The 21656-nt window shown below is 37.9% G+C and overlaps 1 protein-coding gene across 1 annotated transcript in view; it reads right to left on the bottom strand.

Moving 5' to 3' along the window:
• Nucleotides 1-21656, bottom strand: part of LOC148052340 (uncharacterized) — a 68497-nt gene that overhangs the window by 26880 nt on the left and 19961 nt on the right. The window contains exon 8 of the mRNA XM_087733549.1: nt 3456-3581. The gene's annotated coding sequence lies outside the window, so the exon portion shown is untranslated. The remainder of the gene's footprint in view (nt 1-3455; nt 3582-21656) is intronic.

Below are 21656 nucleotides of genomic sequence, written 5' to 3'. Positions count from 1 at the left end.
TCCTTGGTTAACATTCTTTGGTACATACTCCATCAAAAGTAAACCTCCCTATGTGATATCTTAGCACCAGTAGAAAAAGAGAATTATTCTGGGAAATTGATGCCAAAACAGAGTTACTGTTTCTCACCACAGTCTCTCTGTCATCTCCTTGATCTTTTATTAATGATAAGGAAGCAAGCAGCAGTAGTCAGGATTCAGTAACAGCAGCAAGGATGATCCAAATATTCCATTCCTGCTCCTGTTATTCAACAATTCAGCATTATATGATGGGAGTACCATATTACGTTATTTTTCACTTGCAATCTTTGAAAAGAAACACAGACTAAAAAAGGAAAAACAAACAAAAAAAGGATTTCCAACCCTGAATGTATATTTTTATCCAGGCCTACTGAGCAAGAAAAAGCATTTCTTCCACTTTGTTGGGTATCCCTTCTCACCTTCGTGTGTTCATGGCTCATGATCTTCTTTCCAGAGAACTTAAACAAAAAATGAGAGAAAGCGAGTATGTCGTGGAAGACTGTAGTCATGTCTGTGAATTAGCCAGTCCTCCATTTGGGTTGGTCTGGGCTAGAATTTCAGCAGATTTTTTATGGAAATTCGTTCTTTTTGGCCCACATACCAAGATGATCAAATATATGTGGTAGAGAAGGAATAAATGGGATTAAATAAAAAAGGAAGTGTTTAGGTTATTTTTCTAATTTCTCTGTTATTTCTGTAGTTAAGACTTCAATGGAATGATTAGCTTTAATATGACATTTAGCAATTAAGGGATAGGGAGAAAGAGGGGCTTACTGACCTTGGTGCAAAACCAAAGGAGCCAGCACAGCAGCTGTAGCTTGGTGCCTTTCTTTTCTCAGGACAGGCCCCAAGTGCAAAACAAATTAAATGAAAGCCTGTATTTATGTCAGAGACCGTGGCATAGTGAAAATGTGGCTGTTATAGATAGATGTGGGTCTCAAGAACCTTCCCCTTGTTCAAGCTAACAAAGAGCAGTAAAGCCCAGGCCTGGCCTCGGCGTGCCATGCCCGCACCCCGCTCCTGCTCCCCCAGCCCTCCTGCAGGCCAGGCTCCACTCCAGCCACTGCTGCTGGGACACGTCCATGCTGGCCTAACGACCCCAGCGTTAATCGAGGGGCGTGTACTATTTCACAAATGAGTATTGCTGAAAGCTAATTAGATGTTACAATTCTGTTTTAGAAATAAAAAAGACAGACACATTTCCTCTTGTGTGTTACAGTCTCCCTTGTGACAAGATGTACTACCCTTGAAGTCTCGAACAACCTCATGAATGGGGGATGTTGATCTTCACAGAGTGATAGGTAAAACGTGGTGCCATCAGCATCAGTGAGGGTTTTGCTATGGCTTTCAGCTTTTCATCCTTCCTGAACAATTATGAGCATATAAAATAGATTACCTTTGTGCTTTCTCTTGTAAAAATGGGCACAGAGACAGAGAAAGAGAGAAAGAAAACGCTTTCAGAGCTTTACTAGTAGCTGCTGAGCATGGGAGATGCTATCTAAAGTGATGTTTTATACAGCTAGAAAACAGTTCATTTTATATATATTGTCCTTTATCAGTTTAAGTTCTCTCACAGCTGATGAGATGGATCTTTCACAAAGTCACGATAAGGTTGTTATGATTTCAGTCATGTTTTTCCCGACAGGAAAGACACCTCTCACTTTCAGCCCAAGGATAGTAACTCCAGATTAAAGATAAAGCAAAAGAGCAGAAATGAAGCCTCTGTGAAAGAGCACCCTGACTACCTCCTTCCCATAAGAGGCTCCAGCTGACCAAGCTGCAGACAGACAGCTCCTAAAATGGTACGTGTGCATTATACCATAAACTAAATTGGAAGTTACATACCCATATACCCACCGCTTTCATCTTCACCATGTAGGAGTGTGCATTGCTAACTTTCTGAGCAAAAATTTTTGACTTTGATATGATTGAAAATACCACACTGATGTAGCACACTGCTGAACAATTTAGCCAGTTTGATTCATTCATTCAATCTCATGAATATGAGGCACGAGATTACTGCTATTAATTTAATAACTTTATTCAAAGGCTGTAAAATCCTTATCACTGATATCTGATCTCAGATTGGGGGAAAAAAATCACCCATTTCTTACATGAAGCTTATAGTAAAGTCAGGTTGCCAAAAGAAGCCTACGTTCTGCAAGATCCCATGGACATGCACTCAAACATTTTTCATTAATGAACCTGTGTCATGAACTGCCATGCCCTTCATATTCCCACTGCCGCTATAATTATTACATTTCATATGCTTTTTTTATGTTTGTGAATATATGTATGCTGTGTTTGCTCCTCTAGCTAGACACAGCATGTTATATGCTGAATATTTCTCTTGGGAGGGAAATTGTCAAATACAGAAAAAGTTCACAGCATAATTAAGAAACGAAGTATTTTTTTCCATCTCATGATATATGCCTTGTATCATACCTCCTTCTCAGCTGGAAGATATTGTTGTAGTGGTGGGGACAGACAGAAATTTTGATTGCATTTCAACAACTGAGGCCAAATATCATATACTCACATATTGATTTATTTTAATTTGCAGGAAGGTGCTTTTTTCATGTAAATATTTACTTGAGTATAAGGAGTAATAGGAAAGTGAAACAAAGCAAATAATGAAGAGCTGTGGGTAATGCACCAGTTGTTAGATGGATGGTGAACTATGTCTTGGAAAGTAGGGGCTATGAAGATTTGGAAGTCATGGCTGAAAAGCATCTGGAAAAGATGTCTCAGAATGACAAAGAAAGACCTAATGTAATTCTTCAATATGTAGATGGATATACTGAGAAAAATGTGGAGGATGGTAATAACAGTGATACGCGTGGCATCAAGTCTATTTCTGAGGTTCAGCGTGGGACGTACATACCCTTTGAAAGTATGTTGACATATCAGAAAACCTCTGAGAAAAAAAAACCTTGAGAAGTGGGAACCTAACTTTCCATAGAGATTTGGAATAAGCTCAATCTATTTAGTTCAGCCACAGTTAATTAAGAGATAGTTTGATCGTGGTCCATAATTATCTACAGATCAAGATGTTTGATACTTATAAAACAGTTAAGCTAGTGACACAAGCACAGGAAGATCTCATGACTGGAAAAAAGACAGTGAAGCATAGAGTGAGAATAAAGTGCAAAGGGCACTTAAACACTGGAACTATTTCCACATGGCAGATTCATCTTCATCTGAAGATTTTATATCAAGCTCAATGTCAGTCTGAAGAAACAGGCTACCTCGCCAAGAACTTAGAGGTTTGATGCTTGGATCGTGAGGTGAATTTCTACTCCCTGTTTTATCCAGGAAGCCAGGTGATATCAGATCAATGCAGGGTTGATGTAGGATTAATAGCAGCTTGTGATCATTGCTGATAAAAGTGAGCACGACACCACTTAAAAAAAAAAAAAATCTAATTACTTACGTACCTTAGAATTCTTACCTCCTAGCTGGTTCTCCTGTTTGGCCAGAGTTTCTTCAGAGTTTTCATCTGCAAAATCTGCTTCAGTGCGCTGAGTTCTTAATAAATGGAAACAAAATCAGGAACATTCATTCTGGAAAGAAAGTGCACATTATTAATGTATTTTTATGTTGATTAGAGCTCAGGGCTGCATTCCCTGAGCAGTCATTTCCTTGGAGATCAGGGTTGTCAGTGAAACTTATGTTTCCATCCTGGGTCAGACCAAAGGTTCACCCATCCTCCTGGTCTGTCTCTGACAGTTGTTTCCAGCAGATGCCTGGCATGCATAGTGTGATTTATCACGTGGTATGTCCATGGAGATTGCATCTGGGTTGTTGTATTTCCTAGTGACCAGTGGATTTATACTTTGCAAAATTGTCCAATTGTCTATTTTAAATGCACCTTCTCCCTATTTCAATGTATGAGCAATATGAGCAAGCTTTGCTTTCTTCACAATATCATTGATTACTATTGGATGTCCTTCAGCCATCTTTTGAGGTAGTTTTTAAAAACTTAAGAAGTCCCAACCTGTTCAGTTATTATTTGCATGGAACTGCTCTGTATCTGATCATCCTGTTGTACTTCCTTGAATTTTTCCCTAGTTCTGCTGTAACTTTCTATTATACTCTGACCAGAACAATAAGCTGGATCCAAGATATGGGCACATCAGAAGTCTAACCAGTTCAGTGTTTTCTTTGAAAAGTCTTTCCAAATGATTCCTGACAGTGTTTGCTTTATGAAAACTGAGGAGTACCAAGTTCATGGTTTTATAAAGCAACCCAATCCGAGATCCCTTTCTTGAGGGGCAGTAGCTTGCTTAGAGCCGATTTCTCCATATGCTTCTTTTTACCATGTTATTTTGACATTATTGACATGAATTTCAGCTACCATTTTATTGCCCAGACAGTTATTATGAAAGTTGTAGGCAATTTCTACTTATGGTTTTACATTTGGCTACCCTCAATAATTTTATACCTTCAAACTTTGTCCTTTGACAATATACATCCTTTTTGCAGCTTAGTGTTTAGTTGAAAAAAAAAGAGAGAAAAAAAGAGAAATATCTTTATATATATATGCAAAAATAGAAATGTATTCATTTAAACACCATTTCTGCTGCTACTTTTCCTCTTTTAATTTCTCTCAGATTTTTGCTGGTTTGTATTATAAGGAAGTTTCAATCTGTGGGGCAAATTAGTGACAGATTATGAATATTTCTTTAATCACAAATTCTGATTACTGGTAACACTATTCCTAAGGTATATGCTTTCTGACTAACAAATCTTACATTTTATTGGCTGTCTCATTTTGTTCTCTTTCATATTTCACATTTATGATATGTTCAGACATACCCCTGTTTTGTTAAGCAGGAATCTGTGTGGTCTTTGATGTAAGACATAATTTATTTGACAAGGAAATATGAGACGGTGCCCTGAATCTGCATTTAATTGATGGATTGAGAATTTTTAGCATTGCAACAAGACAGATTCTCATCCAACGTGTGATGGAAGGAGCGTTCTCTTAATCTGTTCTCCTGTGAATTAAAATACATGTGTATATATTTTGAGGAGTAATTTTAAAAATTCTTTATTGAAGGTATTTAGCAGGGTTTTCATACATGTCTGACATCCAAATACTAAAAGTGATTGATGCTATTAACTGTTCATAAGGGTATTTTTATATCTATGAGAAGTGAGTGCTCCATTCTGACAAGTCTTCAGTAAATATCACTAACACTGCAAATAAAGACTAGCTCTTGGTAGTGCATTAAGGCTGGGTATAAATATAACCGTTTTTCATCAATGCAAACTTGATGTGAGTTTGTGCTTGTAATTAAACTTTCTGCCACTTAATCATCAATCAGCTCCATTTTAAAAAATTATTAATTGATAATTGCATTATTCTTCCACATGATTTTCAATAGGACAGTATAGCACACCAAGAGCTTTCAGAGATTTGAGTAAGTGTGGTATGCTTCAACTTGCCATCTTATACAGTCTTCTGCTTGTTACTATCTCTTTATTATCTTCACAGATCTTCCAGCTATCACTTAAAGTTATAGGATGCCTTTGATCTGAGACAACTAACATTTATTTATTAACTCCAATGCAATCCCTTGCTACAGGTAGTTCTTCTGACATTTTGATATGGAACACAAAGACAGATTTTTTGGTCACCTCCTTTTCTGCCAGGATTTCTGCTTCTTAGGTAATGTATTACAAAGCTATTTTAGAGCTGTATGGATGCTGGGAAGTAACCAGGCCTCTGAACAGCACGTTTACAGTATGCCTTTGTCTAGTTTTTCTCTTAGCAAAAGGAAATTTTAAGCGTGGCTATTAAATGAATACTAGTATTTTGCCTAAACTTCTGCTCCCATAGATGTCAATACAAATGTTGCCACCAACTTTAGTGATACTAGGATTTGGCCAAAACATCAAGACATAATTGTTGGCAAAGAGCCCAGTCCTCCACCAGTGAAATAAATGGTGATTTTGCCATTCGTGCCAGTAGAAAGTGGATTGAAGTCTAACATCTTTAAGTTGATGCCCTCTCTGTTTCACAGAAACAATAAAATAAGATTATAAACAAGGTATTCAATTTTGGTTTTTTCCATGTCATTGTAACTTCAGAAAACTACACAAAGCAGCCTATAGATACTCTAGTGTCAGTAAAGTTAAAATAACAGATCCTGAAACATATTTTTCCTCCAAGTATCAAGATACATGTGTGTTTATATATATATATACACACACATATAAATTAGTTCAGGAGTACTTTTAAATTATTTATCAGGAGATAATTTAATTTGTGCAATTCAGGTGGTTGACCTCATACTTCTGCTTTTTGGATTTGATTAATTTTCTACTTCTAATAGTGAAGCAAAGCCTTTTTTCATGTTTTTGTAGTTTTACAGACGTTTTTCCATTTACAAAAAACAGAAATTAGCTAGGTGCTGGGGTTTGGTTTTGAGAAAGGACTAAGCAATTGCCAAGCAACTGCTAATTTTTTTATACAATATTAAATGTAAGCAAATAGATCCTCAGAAATACAAGAAAATGTGATAGTTAAATTATGAAAGATTGCTGTCTTCATGCTTTAAATATCTTCTTACTTTTTGGTGTCTGTATGTAGGGGCTGAGAAAAAAAAAGACTACTAACAATTGAGATGTTTATAAAATTTGTTAAGAAAATTCTAGTCACTGAAGGTTCAGATTTTTATGTTTTTACTTTATGTTAGGCAAGAAGGTATCATGGTTATGACAGCAACAGAATTAGAAAAGAGAGGGCATAAGCAGCAATTCATATTAAAATATTTCACTGATTATTGACTTTTGAATTCTTTCTCCCCCAATTCAGCTAAAGACTCTTTCTTTCCTTCAAGATTTTCATGTGACACTTGTAATCTGTAGTTGCTTCCCTCATACTTTATCTTGTCTTTATTATCACTGATTGAATTAGGTAAATTTGATTTTTCCTAGGTAACCCTATGGATCATCACGTGATCCAGAATGCTCTCCTTTTCCACTTCAATCCCTATTCCGGTCCTGCAGCAGGTTGGGTGGTTTGATGCCTGTTTATCTGTTACTAGGACTGGAACTAGAAGACACCTACGCATGCAACCCATTGGTTCACAGGGATTTCTTGATTACATCTATCTTCTTTTTCAGGCCCTTTAGAAACATAATGAAATAAAACATGTCTTCAGTATGCCTCTGATGCCAATAGGCTGTCCCAGTAACTTGAATTTGTAGTACATATACAATCAATTTCTTCTTTGCACGCCCTATGGGAACTCTCCCCTCCCACCAGCAAACTGTACTCCCTTCCTTCCACTTCACCCAGCCAGAATTAATCAGGAAAATGATACTGGCCTATGCAAACCGTTCTTTCTTGACATTGTACTAGTTCAGTCTTTTGGTGGTTTGGAGGGGGGTTTTGTTTGTTTGTTTGTTTTTTCTTTCTACCCCTCCCCCACCCTGAGAGTACAATTTTAGCTGCTTTATACAAGATCAAGTTTTGTGTCCGGTGCTTTGCCATAGTTATGAATGTGAACCAACAAAACCCAAAACGACAGCAATGGTGTTCCTCAAAGACAGCACCAGAACAGCAGCTGTCTATAACAGAGAGCAGTGGCATTACAGCAGCGGAGAATCATCATCGATAGTCAACATCGGAAGGTCCTTACTGACTAGCTAAAGCTGAAAGTCAAAGGAAGAGGCAGATAACATTTATTTGCTAGTGAGACAAACAACAACAAACTCTTCCAATATCCCTTAACAGAACAAAGGTAATCTGTGTTACAATAGTATCAAAACTGCACTTGTAAAAACTTCCTGAAAAGCAAATTTTATGTTTTCATGACATCTTAGAGAGCCTTTAGGGACCAGGCTAGAGACCTGGAAAGCCTGTCATTTTTTGCCTGAACAGGGATTGCAAAAATCAGACTGCATATTCTGAAATTAAAATAAAAATAAAGGTGAGGTAATATACAGCAATGGCCTCCTTCAACTGTAACAACCTCTCTCTTGTTTTTACCTTGCCTGCAAATTCGTGCGATAAAATAATCGCCATTTTTTCATCATTATGTCTTTATATCTTTCATAAGAGAACCACTCTCCTTGTTATCTTTATTCAGCGCTGTAAAAAAAAAAAAAAAGATAATGTCCCTTACTACATAAAACAATGCCTTTTTTAAAGCTTTCATTTTAGAGCTAGCATTAGGCCATGATGAATTGCTGAATGGTTGATTTCCTGACACTCTTTCTTACTAACCTTTCCTGACAGCTTCTGGATTGCTCTACCTGGTAATTTGCACTATAATAATGGCTACAGTGAGATGTCTCCTAACTATTTCCTTTATTTTTAACAAGATTCTTAACACCCTCTGTAGGTGACAAAATGCAATTACAGACATGAAGTGTCCCCCTGAGGATGGCTGTTCGCAGATGCCACCAGTACTTTAGTAGTGCAACTGTTAAATGAAATGAAAACAAAGAATCAGATTCTCTAAACATCCAGTTCAAATAAAAATTTAATTAAAAGTTATGAAAGCATTTTATTGATTAACGATCTTAGTAATTAAATAGCGTAGGTGACATTTTTTGGTTGGATTTGTTCTTCCGTGGAGATCTCTAATTGTTGTATGGCTTTACATTTATTGATAACTCTGTTTGATGAATACAGATGCCACCTTTTATGGTAGTCGTTGACAGAGTAATCATATTGTGAGAAACACCAGGCTTATGTAGTAACAGCTGTTGCAGTTATACATGCTGATATCCATTGGGAAAACGTGTTTGCTGCTATCATGGGTACACAATAAATGGAAGGTGCAATAAAGCACAAGCTAACATTTTGAAAATCCTTACAACTCTAGGAACTTTATTGCAGATTACAAGCACTTTGATCTCTGTCCAGTACTTAAGTCTTAATTATCAGACTAATTGCACAGACTATGTTCATTTTCAGTGGTAATCCTTTTGTGATTAGCTTCTGTGTTCAATAACTGACTTATCCTTTAATTAAAAGGACTATTAACCTTAAGGCTGCTGCTGCGGCTTGGGATTAAACCTATACAGAGTTAATATTTAATATCATTGTAAAAGCCTTTGGTGAAAGGTATAGAACGAAAATATAGTGATTCCATCCTTTACCGTAACTGGCTTTAAGACATAGCTTCATTATATGTCAGTATAATGTGTTTTACTTTGACATACTACTAGCCTAAATCCATTAAGGACATGCAAGAATATGTATGCACTTTGAGCACTTTTCTCATTTGCAGGCAGGGCATACTTGCATTGGATATTTCCCAAGTCTTTCTATACAGTCATGATCAGTGGTCGATCTGCCACACAAAAAAACCCCACCAAACACAAGAGTGAGCATTTAAAGTCCTGTTTTTTTCCAACATTAAAATATTTTTGTATTAAAGGACTGGGCAGTTCAATTTTTGCTTATCTGGCAGTAAGAAATTTATTTAGGAAAATGGAAATGCTGTGTGAAATGATGTGCTATGGAGGAAAAGGTTCTGCAGTTTTGCCCAGGGCCACTGCAATCTAACTGTTTGAAAGACTACAAAGCAAATCCAGAGTCATCGATGCCCAAGTGTGTCAACTCTGCCAAAAAGCCAGATGCTGCTATGGGAAGCATTATGTATCTTTTCTAGTTTGGCATCTGGGTCCTGCTATGAGCAGCCATGCCTAATGTCTGTCTGTGACTTAAGGTCCTACTGCTGCAGTAATAACAACTTGTTTTGGTAAAATATAGATTTTTTTTTTTTTTGGTTATATATATATATATATATATATATATATATATATAAAGTCCCTTCTGCTCCCCTGCCCCCATTTAGTCATTCAGATTGCTTCAAAAGCAAGCCAGGTGCAAAGTCCTAAAATCTACTCTTCTCGATAGCCTCATTGACTCATGTGATGGTATGGTATCTGTTGCTATCTCCATATACATTTTGCTCGTTCTTCTGATTGTGGTAAAGGAACCTGATCAAACTAGACTTCTTAGAGACAATCTTCTTCACTGAAATTGTTTATTTTCTATACAGTTAATTTGGGGTTAAGACTTAACTATTTGTTACTTGCCATTAATGAAGGCTAGTAAATATCAACCAGCTGGTCAAAATACTTACAAATTGAAGAGGAAAATTTATTATCTCATACCCATATTTAAGGCAGCGACAATATCCCTATCATTTCATTGGGATTATTATCTTACTTTCAAAGAAAAAAAAATATATTCTTTTTATGTGCACCATTCTGGGAATTAGTATAAAGATGCATTGCCTTTGTACAAAGTTTCCTCCAGTATGTTACTTTTCTTATATTACTCAAATGATATATATAGTGAGGGTGACCCAACCACACTCTTTCCTGAATGGAGTGGAGATAAAAGCAGCATTGTATTTGAAATCAATAGAAGTGACTTGTGGCCTGTGATGGGAGTGTCTGGCTCCAGAATTATTATCTGGTGTTAAGTGCTGACAATGCAATAGGATCTTTACAAGACATAAGTACAGTGAGGGATCTCCAAAAGCTTAATGCTAGCCTGGGAAGCGAAGCTGGTCAGGCTGCCTATCCAGGGTGTGATGGGAAGAGACTCACACTCACACTTTTCCAAAGACAGATGAAGAGCACAAACTGAAGCATCTCCTGTCAGATACAGAATGAAAGGCTGAAGTGCTCTGCATTAAAATTTCCACATGTGCTATTCCAAGCACTTTAACCAACAACAAATTTGACCGAGTTCAGAAAGTTGCGAGTGGACCAGGGATTTGGACGCATTTTCTGGAAGTTACTGACTTTCATATACTGGGGGATTTGGGGATTACCTTGCATTTAACTATAGTACTCTGATGATTCTTGGTTAGTTCCCTGTTTGGTCTTACTAGTCTTGTTTGCAATAAGACTGCTGATATTCATTGTTGTTTGCATAGTCATAGCTAGCTAATTTTTAGCTGCCTGTTAAAAAAAAAAATTTGAAAACTTGAGAGGAATTAAGACTCCTGCACTAGTCACTTAACAGTTTGAGAAACAGGAACCAAATACGGAGACCTTTCCCTTTTCACTGACTGCAGAGAAAGGTGAGCCTGCCTACATTAAAGCTGGTGTCTCTCCAAAAATCCCTTGTTCTGTCCCTCCTTGTATATGCCAATTAATTTGAGCAGCTGCATGGAGCCACTTCCCAGGGAGGTGCCAACCCAGGCAGGGAGCCTACAGATTTCTTTTGCTATCTGCAGGGAGATCTAGAAGCAGTAGGAAAACCATGACACGGCACAGTGGTATAAAGGCCATCACCTAGTCTGTAGTTTTAGTCATGTTTGACACTAGTGTGCTCCAGTAATTCAATTAGGATAAAAGAATCATAGATAGAAATGAGCACACTCCCACTTCACTGAGAGACAGTCACGGATGTACCATTATGGATATGAAATGCTGCCAAAGCTACCTGCTACTGGAATTACCAAACCACAAGAGCAAAGAGATCTAGTATAGCCTCCAGCTATGCACATACAGATAAAGTATCAAAATGCCTGTGGTCAGGGAAACAGATGCTGTTCTGCCATCTTTTTCTGGTGATAGAGACATAGAGCACCAGGCTGTCCAGTACAGCTCATTCAATCTCACTAACACCACATGCATGATCCACAAGAGTGGTGGGCACACAGGGCAAAAGAATGCTACAGAAAGTTCTGACAAAGCAAATGAGGATGATCCTAAATCATTATTCCCCTTAAAGTCACAATGATTATTGAAGGACATGCCTTATTACTACATTGTGATCTTCCCAGGGCAATATTTTTTTTTCCTGTGTATTTGACTGTGCCCTCACCTCCTCCCTCAATCTGGGTCTCAAGGTAATAAAAACTATTATATTCTTGAGCATAAAGGAAAAGCCTTTTCTTACAGAAATATTTAACTGTTCGCGAATGATAAAAAGCCAACATTCTCAGCAAGTATAATAAGACCACCACAAAAAAACATTGCAATGTTATTAAGAAAACTGAAATCTCCTTTTTCACCTACAGTTATCACAACACTGTGCCAATACCTGCTGCATCTGAGTGCCCCCTGGTTCGTAGTTACCTGCAACTTCTGATAATGCACAGAAAACAAATTTGTAAACAGAAAACAGCATCCAGTTTTGTTTTTCTTGGGTTTTGTTTGGGTTTTTGGGGGGATGGTGGTGATAGGAATAGAAGCCAGAGGAGGTCTGTTAGGCTGGCAGACCACCTAAGTAACACAACTCAAAATATCCTTTTCATTCCCATCATAGCCAGAGCGTGATTACACAAGTATTCGTTTCTATGTGATCTTCCTTATCTTTTATCCAGCTGACATCCATGTAACTATTTCACTCACTCTACAGCGCTATCCTAGTAAATCAGCATGCATAGTTATGTTTCCAAGACCCCAGTTCAGTATGGTACTAAGACCATACTTAACTTTAAGCATGATTGTGAATCTACTAAATAAGCTTTGTTACAGGCCTATATTACTATACTGAGTCAAGATTAACGGCTTGGGAATATCAATGCGTTTCAAATAATAGTACAAGAACCCTATATTCTTCCGAGAACTTTAAAACCACCGTGAAATACAGTTAAAGCATGCCAGTGCTTACTATAACTGTAAAACTGAATAAGGGAATTAAAATGAGTGGAGAGGTTGTTATGTGGAAGTAATTACTGAAATTCAGCCCAGAAAATATGACTAAGCTCCACATCTAAAATAGGAGATATTTATAGCAAGTGTGCTATTTGTCTATTGAAGTTGGTAAATATTGGCTTTTTAATAGCTTTAACTCCATGTTTTAATAGATGGTAATTAGACATTTTCATCTGGATGCTCCCACATCCAGAGAAGCTCCTGGGCAAACAGGAGCTTTTGTCCCTGACTGAATTCCAGTTGCTGATTTTAGATGGCTGGGATGTGGTCTTCTCATCTGCACCTAAGCAGACGTAGTAGCCTATCATGTTCCTGTTGCTGCCAGCTCTTTGCTAATTTGTACAATGATAAGCACCTATTTCCATCGCTCCTGGTAATCTTGTCATTTTCATGATGTCATCAGCGCAAGTCAGAAGAGAAAAGGTCAGTGGTACAATGATGTACTGTATATAAAATGAGCCGTTAAAAGAAAAAAATGGCTAGACATTTAAATGCCCAAGCTCACCAAGGCACAGTAATAGCTATCCTGACCATCTCAGGATATATTTATTATGTGATTCCCGTCATAAGCAAATAACTTACCCTTGCACTGTATTTTCCCACAGTGGTACAGCGTGTGCTGCACAAGGGAGCCTAGCTATACCCAGGTAGACCAGTGGGAGTCTGGATAAACATACATTTAATGACAGCTGCTATACATATTCACTGAATCTTTTGAATGTCCCTCGTTCGTTCTGCCTTTTAATTTCTGTAGTGTCTGTATTATAGAAATATATATTTAAATATGGTGTATAGATTTTTACCACCTTCTACGTAAAAAAAAAAGAGAGAAATCAAAAGCAGTGTAACAAAACCTTTGGGTGCCAGAAATTAAACAGGAAATAAAGTCAAAATTCAGACAAAATGAGATGTTATCAAAACTTCTGAAATCAAGTTACTAAGTTTATACCTTGAGGGGGGATAAGGGAGACAGTAGAGAGACAAGGAGACGCAGTGAGAGACTCCCACCAGATTCCTGTGCTGCATTACTGCTCAGCCTGCAGACAGACCTCATGCGTAGGCACTACTTGAGGAGTCCTCCAATGCTCATGTGTTGCTCTGTTATCCATGAAAGCAAAGCTGGAGAAAAAATGATGGCAGGTGCTCATTTCAGGACGTAACCAGCTACAGGACTTTTGCTAAAAGTGGAAAGCCAGGGACTGAAGTAAGCAAGCTGAAAGGTTGCTGTGTCCTTGGCTGCAGGAACAAGATCTGCAGCTTGGCAGATCACAAAAAAAAACACATGCAGAAGAAGAGAAACACCTCGTTGTCAGATGTTACACGTTGTTTAGGAACAGAGAGCTCAAGAAATTTCTAATATTGCCAGCTACTTTTCCTTATCCTTTTTTCCAGCCTCCCTCCTTAGAATTATGACTCATGTCCTTTCAGCTACCTTCAGAGAACATCACCCTGCTCCACTTAGCCCGCAGCTCTTTCCAAACTGACAGAATCAGCAGGACTTAGTATGCTTAGCATATACAGGCATATTATTAGCATTTTGAATTTGTGATAGTTGCAGTACTTTATGGATTTCCATCACTATTGCTCACAAAACTAGTGATGAGATAAGAATATGGGATTTAATTGGCCTGAAGTAAATATTAGACTCACTGATTCATTGCTACATTCTTATGAGATGCTGCTGGTCAAGTTAGGAATTGAAAGAGTGAAAAGCCCACTTCTGTTCTATGTCAGAACTGAGGGATGACCAGCAATATGCTGTGGATAAAAGTGAACAGACGCTTGCGCTCGTGGCTACTGGTGGCATAGTAAGGCAGCAAATAGTCCTGTCTGAAGACCACATTGTAGTGCTTTCCTTTTTTATCAGTGATCTTTGACCACAGGTGAGCACTGAGGTGATAAAATGCACAGATGACTAAATTATTCAGCTTGGTAAAGACTAAGGAAGGCTGTGAGGTTGAAAGGAACCTAACTAAACTGAGAGAGACATGTGCAACAGCAGTTGAACTTCAGTGCTGACCAACGAGAAGTAACGCACGCAGGTAAGAATACCCTGGGCTTCTCATCATCTAACTCCTGTCACTTAGAAGAAGGGCTTGGGCATTGCCAGTGTGAATGCACTACTGAGAAGCTGACTCAGCATAAGAAAAGCTAAGGGACTTCCTCCAGGTGGGGTTTTTATCATGTGTTCCTCTGAAACCCTAAGTTTTGGTATCTCCTGCGAGTTGGATATTAGCAAATGCAGCAACCAGTTCCTGTCAGCAACGTGGTCCCTATATTCTTCAAGTTAAATATAGACAGTTTCATACCACTGTTTGTATTCACATCTATAATTTATTGTTTTCTTTTTAAAATGTGGGGAAGTCATGTGATTTTTATGAAGACTACACCACCAGTCTATTTGTATTGTATTTTTAGAGACATTGTATTGATTGAAAGAGAATTGGCGAACCTGAGATGTAAACAATGACTGGCATTGGCCTTAACCCATGTGGTTAATATCACTGATTTGTCATGCTGAGTGATGTGAAAAGAGGAACGATTGGTTGTTGATTATTGAACAGCTCAACACAGGGCACATTTGGCATGTCAGATGAGAGGCTATTCTAATGAGCTAGAGCTGCTGCCAATTACTTAAGAGCCAGTGCCTCCTCTATAAGCTATTTTGTACATCTTCAAGATGTTTAACTAAATTCCAGCTCAGTAACGGATTGCAAATAAGATGGTTAGATTTGAGAATCTGTGCGTATGTATTCCTTTAACATTGTCTCACGTGCACCTGCCTGCTAATGGAGCCCTTCCTTCTCTAGTGATGACTAATTAATATGTAGCACAACAGTCAGTTTAAGAAATGTTACGTTCTTTGTATAGGCTGATAGACTTGTGTAATTAAAACATCCCCTTGTACTTTTTATTTATTTATTGGATTCAGGAATGAAAATTTTATCAGCCTTGAAAATCGTTAGAAGAATTAACCCTGGGAAGAGACATCTCTGATTGTGTGTGGCCCATTATAACGGCAATGTTTTCTTTGAGGTCAAAGCTGTAGGCATTAGAGAAAGTATGACAACCAGTAAGGTATAAATATTACATCCTTGATTGTATCTCAGTACTGAGCATGGTGATCATAAATATCTGTAGTTCAGTATCAGACAGAACTCTCATTTTATTTTTTCCTGGATGTGAAATCAAATTCCTCTTTCTCCAGTAGCATAGACAATATCCATGCTTAGATCTTCTGCAGACCTGTCTTAAAACAAGAAGTACTCTGGTCAGGCCCATTCAGCTACTCAACTCCCTCTGCTTAGACATTCTTATGTACAGTCTGATTTTGTGATGCAAACACATGATCTGAAAGACTGGGACTAACGCCATTACCCTCACATATTTTTAGTCACTGCTGATCAGGAATTATTTTAACTGGCAATTAACAACTAGCCAGCACATTTCCATTTCAAATATGATTAAGTCATTTAAAGGTGTACACAAGTTAATCTAGACTTTCTAGAGCATCTAGTCTGCTCATGTGAACATAGGACTCTTAGTGATAACAACCTACATTATGTGTACAGACAACGATAAGAGAAAACATTTTCCAGTTTCCCTTGCATTTTGTTAGGTCAAAACAGGAGCTTATGTTAGTTACCATGGTACATGTTAGTAATGTTGAAAAAGCAAAATCACATGATGATATCTTTTTGACAGAAAAGATTAATGAGAAAATAGAAATAATTAACGTTATATTGATGTGGGGACACATACTTCTTCTAAAAATGGGGCTATGAACTTTGTTTAAAATAGATATTTAAAGTTTTGACTATTTATTTAAATCTGGGTTTAACAGAATCAGGATACTTGTCATGGAAACTCTAGAAGTTCCTTTCTTTGTAGTTTTAGTATGCTATCTAGAAAGCTGTAACAAAAAAAAAAAAAAAGACTTCATTTAATTTATCTGAAATTCTTCTCATAGTAGCTACATTGTTTTCACTTAAAAGGGTCTCTATGAAATCTGACTGTAAATTGAATATTGAAAAAATGTGCGCTTTTGTGAGCCTGATGGGTCTAAATAGGCTCTGTGACCATGAAATTAAGGGTACTTCAGTATTATTTCTGTTCTGGGCATGTGTGCAAAAGAGCATGCTATGTGCTAAACTGCACAAAAATGCATATTGACTGCTTCCCTCCTTTGATCAAACCAAACATGTATTACAACTGAAAACCTAATTGAGTTAAACCTCACTGCAAATGTAAGTTATTTTTAGGTGCACTAACACCATAATTTATGGGTATTAAAATTAATAATTTTCTTCTACTTTTCCTCTAGATACATAGGATATGAAAGTCTCTTTAAAAAAAAAATGTGTTTGTAATAATTTGTTTGGGGTTCTGCAGTTGAAGCACCTTTATATTTTTTCTGATGAAATATTTGCTGCCTCCAATCACCTGGGGAACATTACCTTGATGAAGCCACTGAAATATGCTCCATCAGTCTCAAAGGGTTTTCCTAGCCTACTTTTCACCCTCTTCTTGCCAATTAAGCTGCCACATTATGTATGATAGTGAGGGTCACTTGTTTTTTCCAAGTGTTATTCTGAATTGGTGAAGATGACAGAAGCATACTGGTCTAGTGAATAATTAGAGTGGATCTTAGAGTCCCAAACCCCCATCTTGCACTGCCACATGCTCACTATTTTTAACCTCAGCTCCTGTCTTCTAGCAGGCTACACACATTTTTGCCAGGAAAACCTACTGTGGTATTCTGCACTGCATGTCTATATTTTATACTAAAAATCTACCAGAAAATAACTAGAGAGATGATGTTGAAAAATATAAAACATTTTAAGAAAATAAATATGTAATGCAGGGCTTACTTCCACAGAGTAAAACACAACATTGCTCTAACATAACATTAGTTATACTGTATTTGGCAAATATCTATAGGCAATACTTCAGGTTTTGAATTTGCATACCTCAGTTCATAAACACAGTAAAAAAGCAATTCTTCTCAATGCTTTAAAACCAAGTGCTATTCTAATAATCCTAAAGCAGTAGTCTCCACTGCACTCAGTGAGAGTTTTATAACTGATGGCAATTATTTATTTATTTATTATTTTAAAAAATAACCAGCCCAGAATTTCTGTACAGTTTTGCCACTGCACAACCGCAGAACAAACAGAAAGCACAGGACAGAGCAGGATTTAGTAGTTTCCTGCAGTGACAAACATTTATGTGTCTAAACCAGCCTTTCTAAAAGGGAGACAAGTACCTTAAACGTTCAGGGTTAATCCACTGTCCAAGACATTTAACAAAAGGGCTTAAAGGGAAAATTACTGACGCTAGGTGAAGTTTTTAGTGAAAGAGCAGAGATACTTCAGCTCGGCTAACTTTCCTCACATAGTTATTAGCAAATTTTACTGCAGCGGTGATCACCAGAAACAAAGGAGAAAATGATACAGTAATGAAGGGCTGAGTAGTGACCTTTCTCCCTCCTTCCTCTCATCTTTCAAGTTAGGGCAATGATGCATCTTGTGACCAAGTTCCTTAATTGAGCTCTAATTCTGTACAGAGTGCGAGAATTGGAAGATTTGCAACATAGATCAAACTTCTGAAAACAAAATAAATAAGATTACCCTTCAGGAAGTACTCCAGTGGCTTCTAGTCATCTTTTTCTTTTAAAGTGTAGCCACACAATTGTATAACTTCCCCCCCCCCCCCCCCCCCCCCCCATTCCTTGTTACACTCTCTTCCTTAACCTCAACTCAAGATAAGTTGTTTTGGAACTGTCAGTTATTCTTGGTTTACGCAGCCCTGACATAATAGGACCCCTTATACTGAGAGGGACAAGGACTCATCTCAAATATAAGTAAATATCTGTAATTTAATGGAGTTGTTCCTCAGAAGCATGTACAGCCTGTGATTTGTTAGCCAAGAGGCAGGACCCACGTGCTAAGGCAGAAAACTATGGTTTCCACTTGTCTTATGCCCTGGGTCACCTTGATCTTCTAGCTACAAGAAAATATCTTCTTCTCAACTCTACTGGAAATAGTGCTATTTGTTATGTGCAAAAGTGGCTGGAAAGTGGAGACCAGATGTCCCATTTCACAAACGGGGAGATGCTGGGCAGCTGATAGCAGAATTACAGCTTAGACCATGGTCTAGCCTGCTTCAGGCTATTGAGGGCTGCACTGACTCACCCAGTCCCAAATACATAGGTGAAAAGATCCTCTCAGTCTTAAGAGTATAGCATACCTTACATTTTAGTGAGTTTTCCCTTTCCCCTAGAACATGAAAATTTTTTTATTTGGCATCCTTCTAATAAGGACATTTCAGTATTGGTTTCTATGTGGGAGTTTGCCTTCTCCGCCTAGGATTTCAGCTAGCAATTTTGGGTTTATTTGTTTCTCTCCCTCTTACTTCATACAATTTGAAAAAATAAGGGTGGCAACAATACAAAAACTGAGTGCAGGCAAAAAAATCCCAAAGCAGCCAACCCACATCAACATTTGTATACTGGTTCTTTAGGATATTCCAAAATGGCATAGTAAGGGCTGTAGCAAGCAGGAAACTTGGATATAATGTTTATTTTAGAGTTAGTGATAAATCACTGTGAGATAATAATGGGAGCATATGTCTCCAACAGCTTTTCAGAAAAGGTGTTCTATTCTAAATGTAAACTAGTGGACCAAAGAGATAGTGAAGATTTATTTCCTCTTTCCTGGCAGAAATAGATTTCTTTCCTTAGCATATTAATGATGATACATTAAAAATGTTTACAAAATACCATCACTTGAAATTATGAAATGAATGTAATTAAATTGCCTACAAGCCCTTAGGGCTGTGAACACCAGCTTAAGCATTAGTGAGACAGATTGCAAGCCAGGATTCTAGTTGTTTCTCTCATGCTGCGGAGAAATGGAAATAGTATTGCAACCGAGAGCCGTACCACTGCATGAAACGTAACACTGGAATACGGTAGAGAGGAAAATGCCCAGCAATAGCTAGCACCAACTTGAAATCCTGCCCATGTGAACAGCACTGCCAATTTGTATCTCTGATCAAGGTTATCCAGCAGAACATTTACTATCATCCATTTGCTAAACAGCTTATTTGAGACTTGCTATGGTTAGACTGAAAATGGCCTTGTAATGGGGGAAAAAAAAAAAAATAGGGGGGAGACCTAAAAGGGATCTTAGCTTGAAAAAGCAGTTTTCCTAAGGAATGGCATCATCCTCTTGGCAGACAGTTGTCCTGAGGACAGAACCAAGCTCTTCCAGCAGCGCTGCATGACCAGACTAAAGTGTATATGCATTTGCAGACTCTGGAGTCACCACTCTCTCATGGCTCCTCTGGGTGCTCATGATCACCAGTGTCCAGCCCAGTTTCTCTATGGGCTGGTATTCCGTTGGTGAATATTCACCTCATTCAAAGTGACCTTTCTCTGTGCTAGAATATAAGGGGATCCTCTATCCACTTCTTGTCAGATATAATTGCTTGTTAGCCACATCTGTAAATGAAGTGTTCCAGTCAACAAAGAATGGAAGGTGGAAAGAAAGTCAGCAGATGAGGTGGGAATGGGGATGAATGTTTTCAAAACAGGGTTTACCTATTAAGACCTTATTAAGAAGTCAACTCCATCACCTACAAAACAAAATCCTCCCATCCCCTTTACTCTACAGCTTTGAGGAAAATTATGCTCATCTACGTTAAAATCTTCTACTAGCCTTGGCAGAGCAGGTCACCTGGTGAGAGAGAGGGCACAGACCTCCAGCGGCCTCTCTTGGTTTTAAGCTTCCAGCATTTCCATACCTGCCTGGACCCAGACAGCATAAGCCCCTTGTGTCTTGTAGGTGGTGTTAAATGGGAAGGTGAGAGCATCCTTCTGACTTCATGACAGCTTGGCGCTCTGGACTGTTGCAGTCCCCCTCAGATCTAGAAGCCTGAGCAAGACCACATGCCTCACATTCAGTCTGGGTGTCTGTCAACTGTAGGCTCAGAAGCTAAAAATCCATGGAAATCAGGAGAGAGAAACTGTTTGTACATGATGTATCTATTTCTGTACACATTAGAGAAAGAGTCTCATTGACTGCACCAAATTTTTCTTTTGCATCTTACAGTATTTGATGTTTTAATCAGAGAAACATCTGGCACAAACAGTCCCTGTGCTGCTTAATTTGTTAGATAGGATTACTTCTGTCCTTTTTCTTTCAGTTCTCACTTGAGCATCTATTATTGGCCACTGTCAGAGACAGGTTACTGAATGTGACAGTCATTCATTTGGCAGTTCCTGTATTTTTATTTTCCTCCCGCTCCCTCCCAGAGTGTTTTGGAGAATATCATTACAGAGAAAATCTGTGAAACGTTGTTTGAGTTCATCTTAAAATTAAGAAAAGAATTTTTAATTTGTATGTATGTATGTGTGTATTCATACAAATATGCCCTATGCTAAGACATCTTTGCAGAACTGTACTGAAGACAACATTAGGAGAATAGCTTATTTACTACAAAGTCTGAATTCAATTTTTCTAAACATATGTTGAAGAGAATGGTCTCACAATTAAGACAGTTGCATATGGCATATTCCATCTCAGTTTGATGGTTATCTCAGCAACAGTGCAAGTGTTGAGTAACTCACTGAAGAAAAAAATTTCCACAAGAAAACACAAATTTCTGATCATAATTTCTCATTTTTTTTTCCAGTTTGGGAACCATGCAGATTCCACGTGTGTTAGACATACGTGCAGTTGGAGTCAAAAGATCTGTAAAAAGAAGGGCAGGACATGCCAAGAACAGGAAGCCCCAAGTGTAAATTTGAGGGTTTTTTTTGCTATGTGTTTGTTGTGTTCTTCTCAGTAAGTCACTTAGTGCTTTCTTTGTAATCTCATGTATAAATTGATGAAAATAAAGCTTATGAACCTGTCCTTCAGAGGTATCTTGCAGCTTAAATAACTGACACTCAAACAGTGCTTTAAACAGAGTCTGTTTTTCCAAAG

This window comes from Nipponia nippon, unplaced genomic scaffold (assembly GCF_047370975.1).
Source record: "Nipponia nippon isolate SJK-2023a ecotype South Korea unplaced genomic scaffold, ASM4737097v1 scaffold_5, whole genome shotgun sequence".
Classification (NCBI taxonomy): Eukaryota; Metazoa; Chordata; class Aves; order Pelecaniformes; family Threskiornithidae; genus Nipponia; species Nipponia nippon.
The sequence above is the reverse complement of the archived record's forward strand: the minus strand, read 5'-3'. Positions and strand labels throughout refer to the sequence as shown.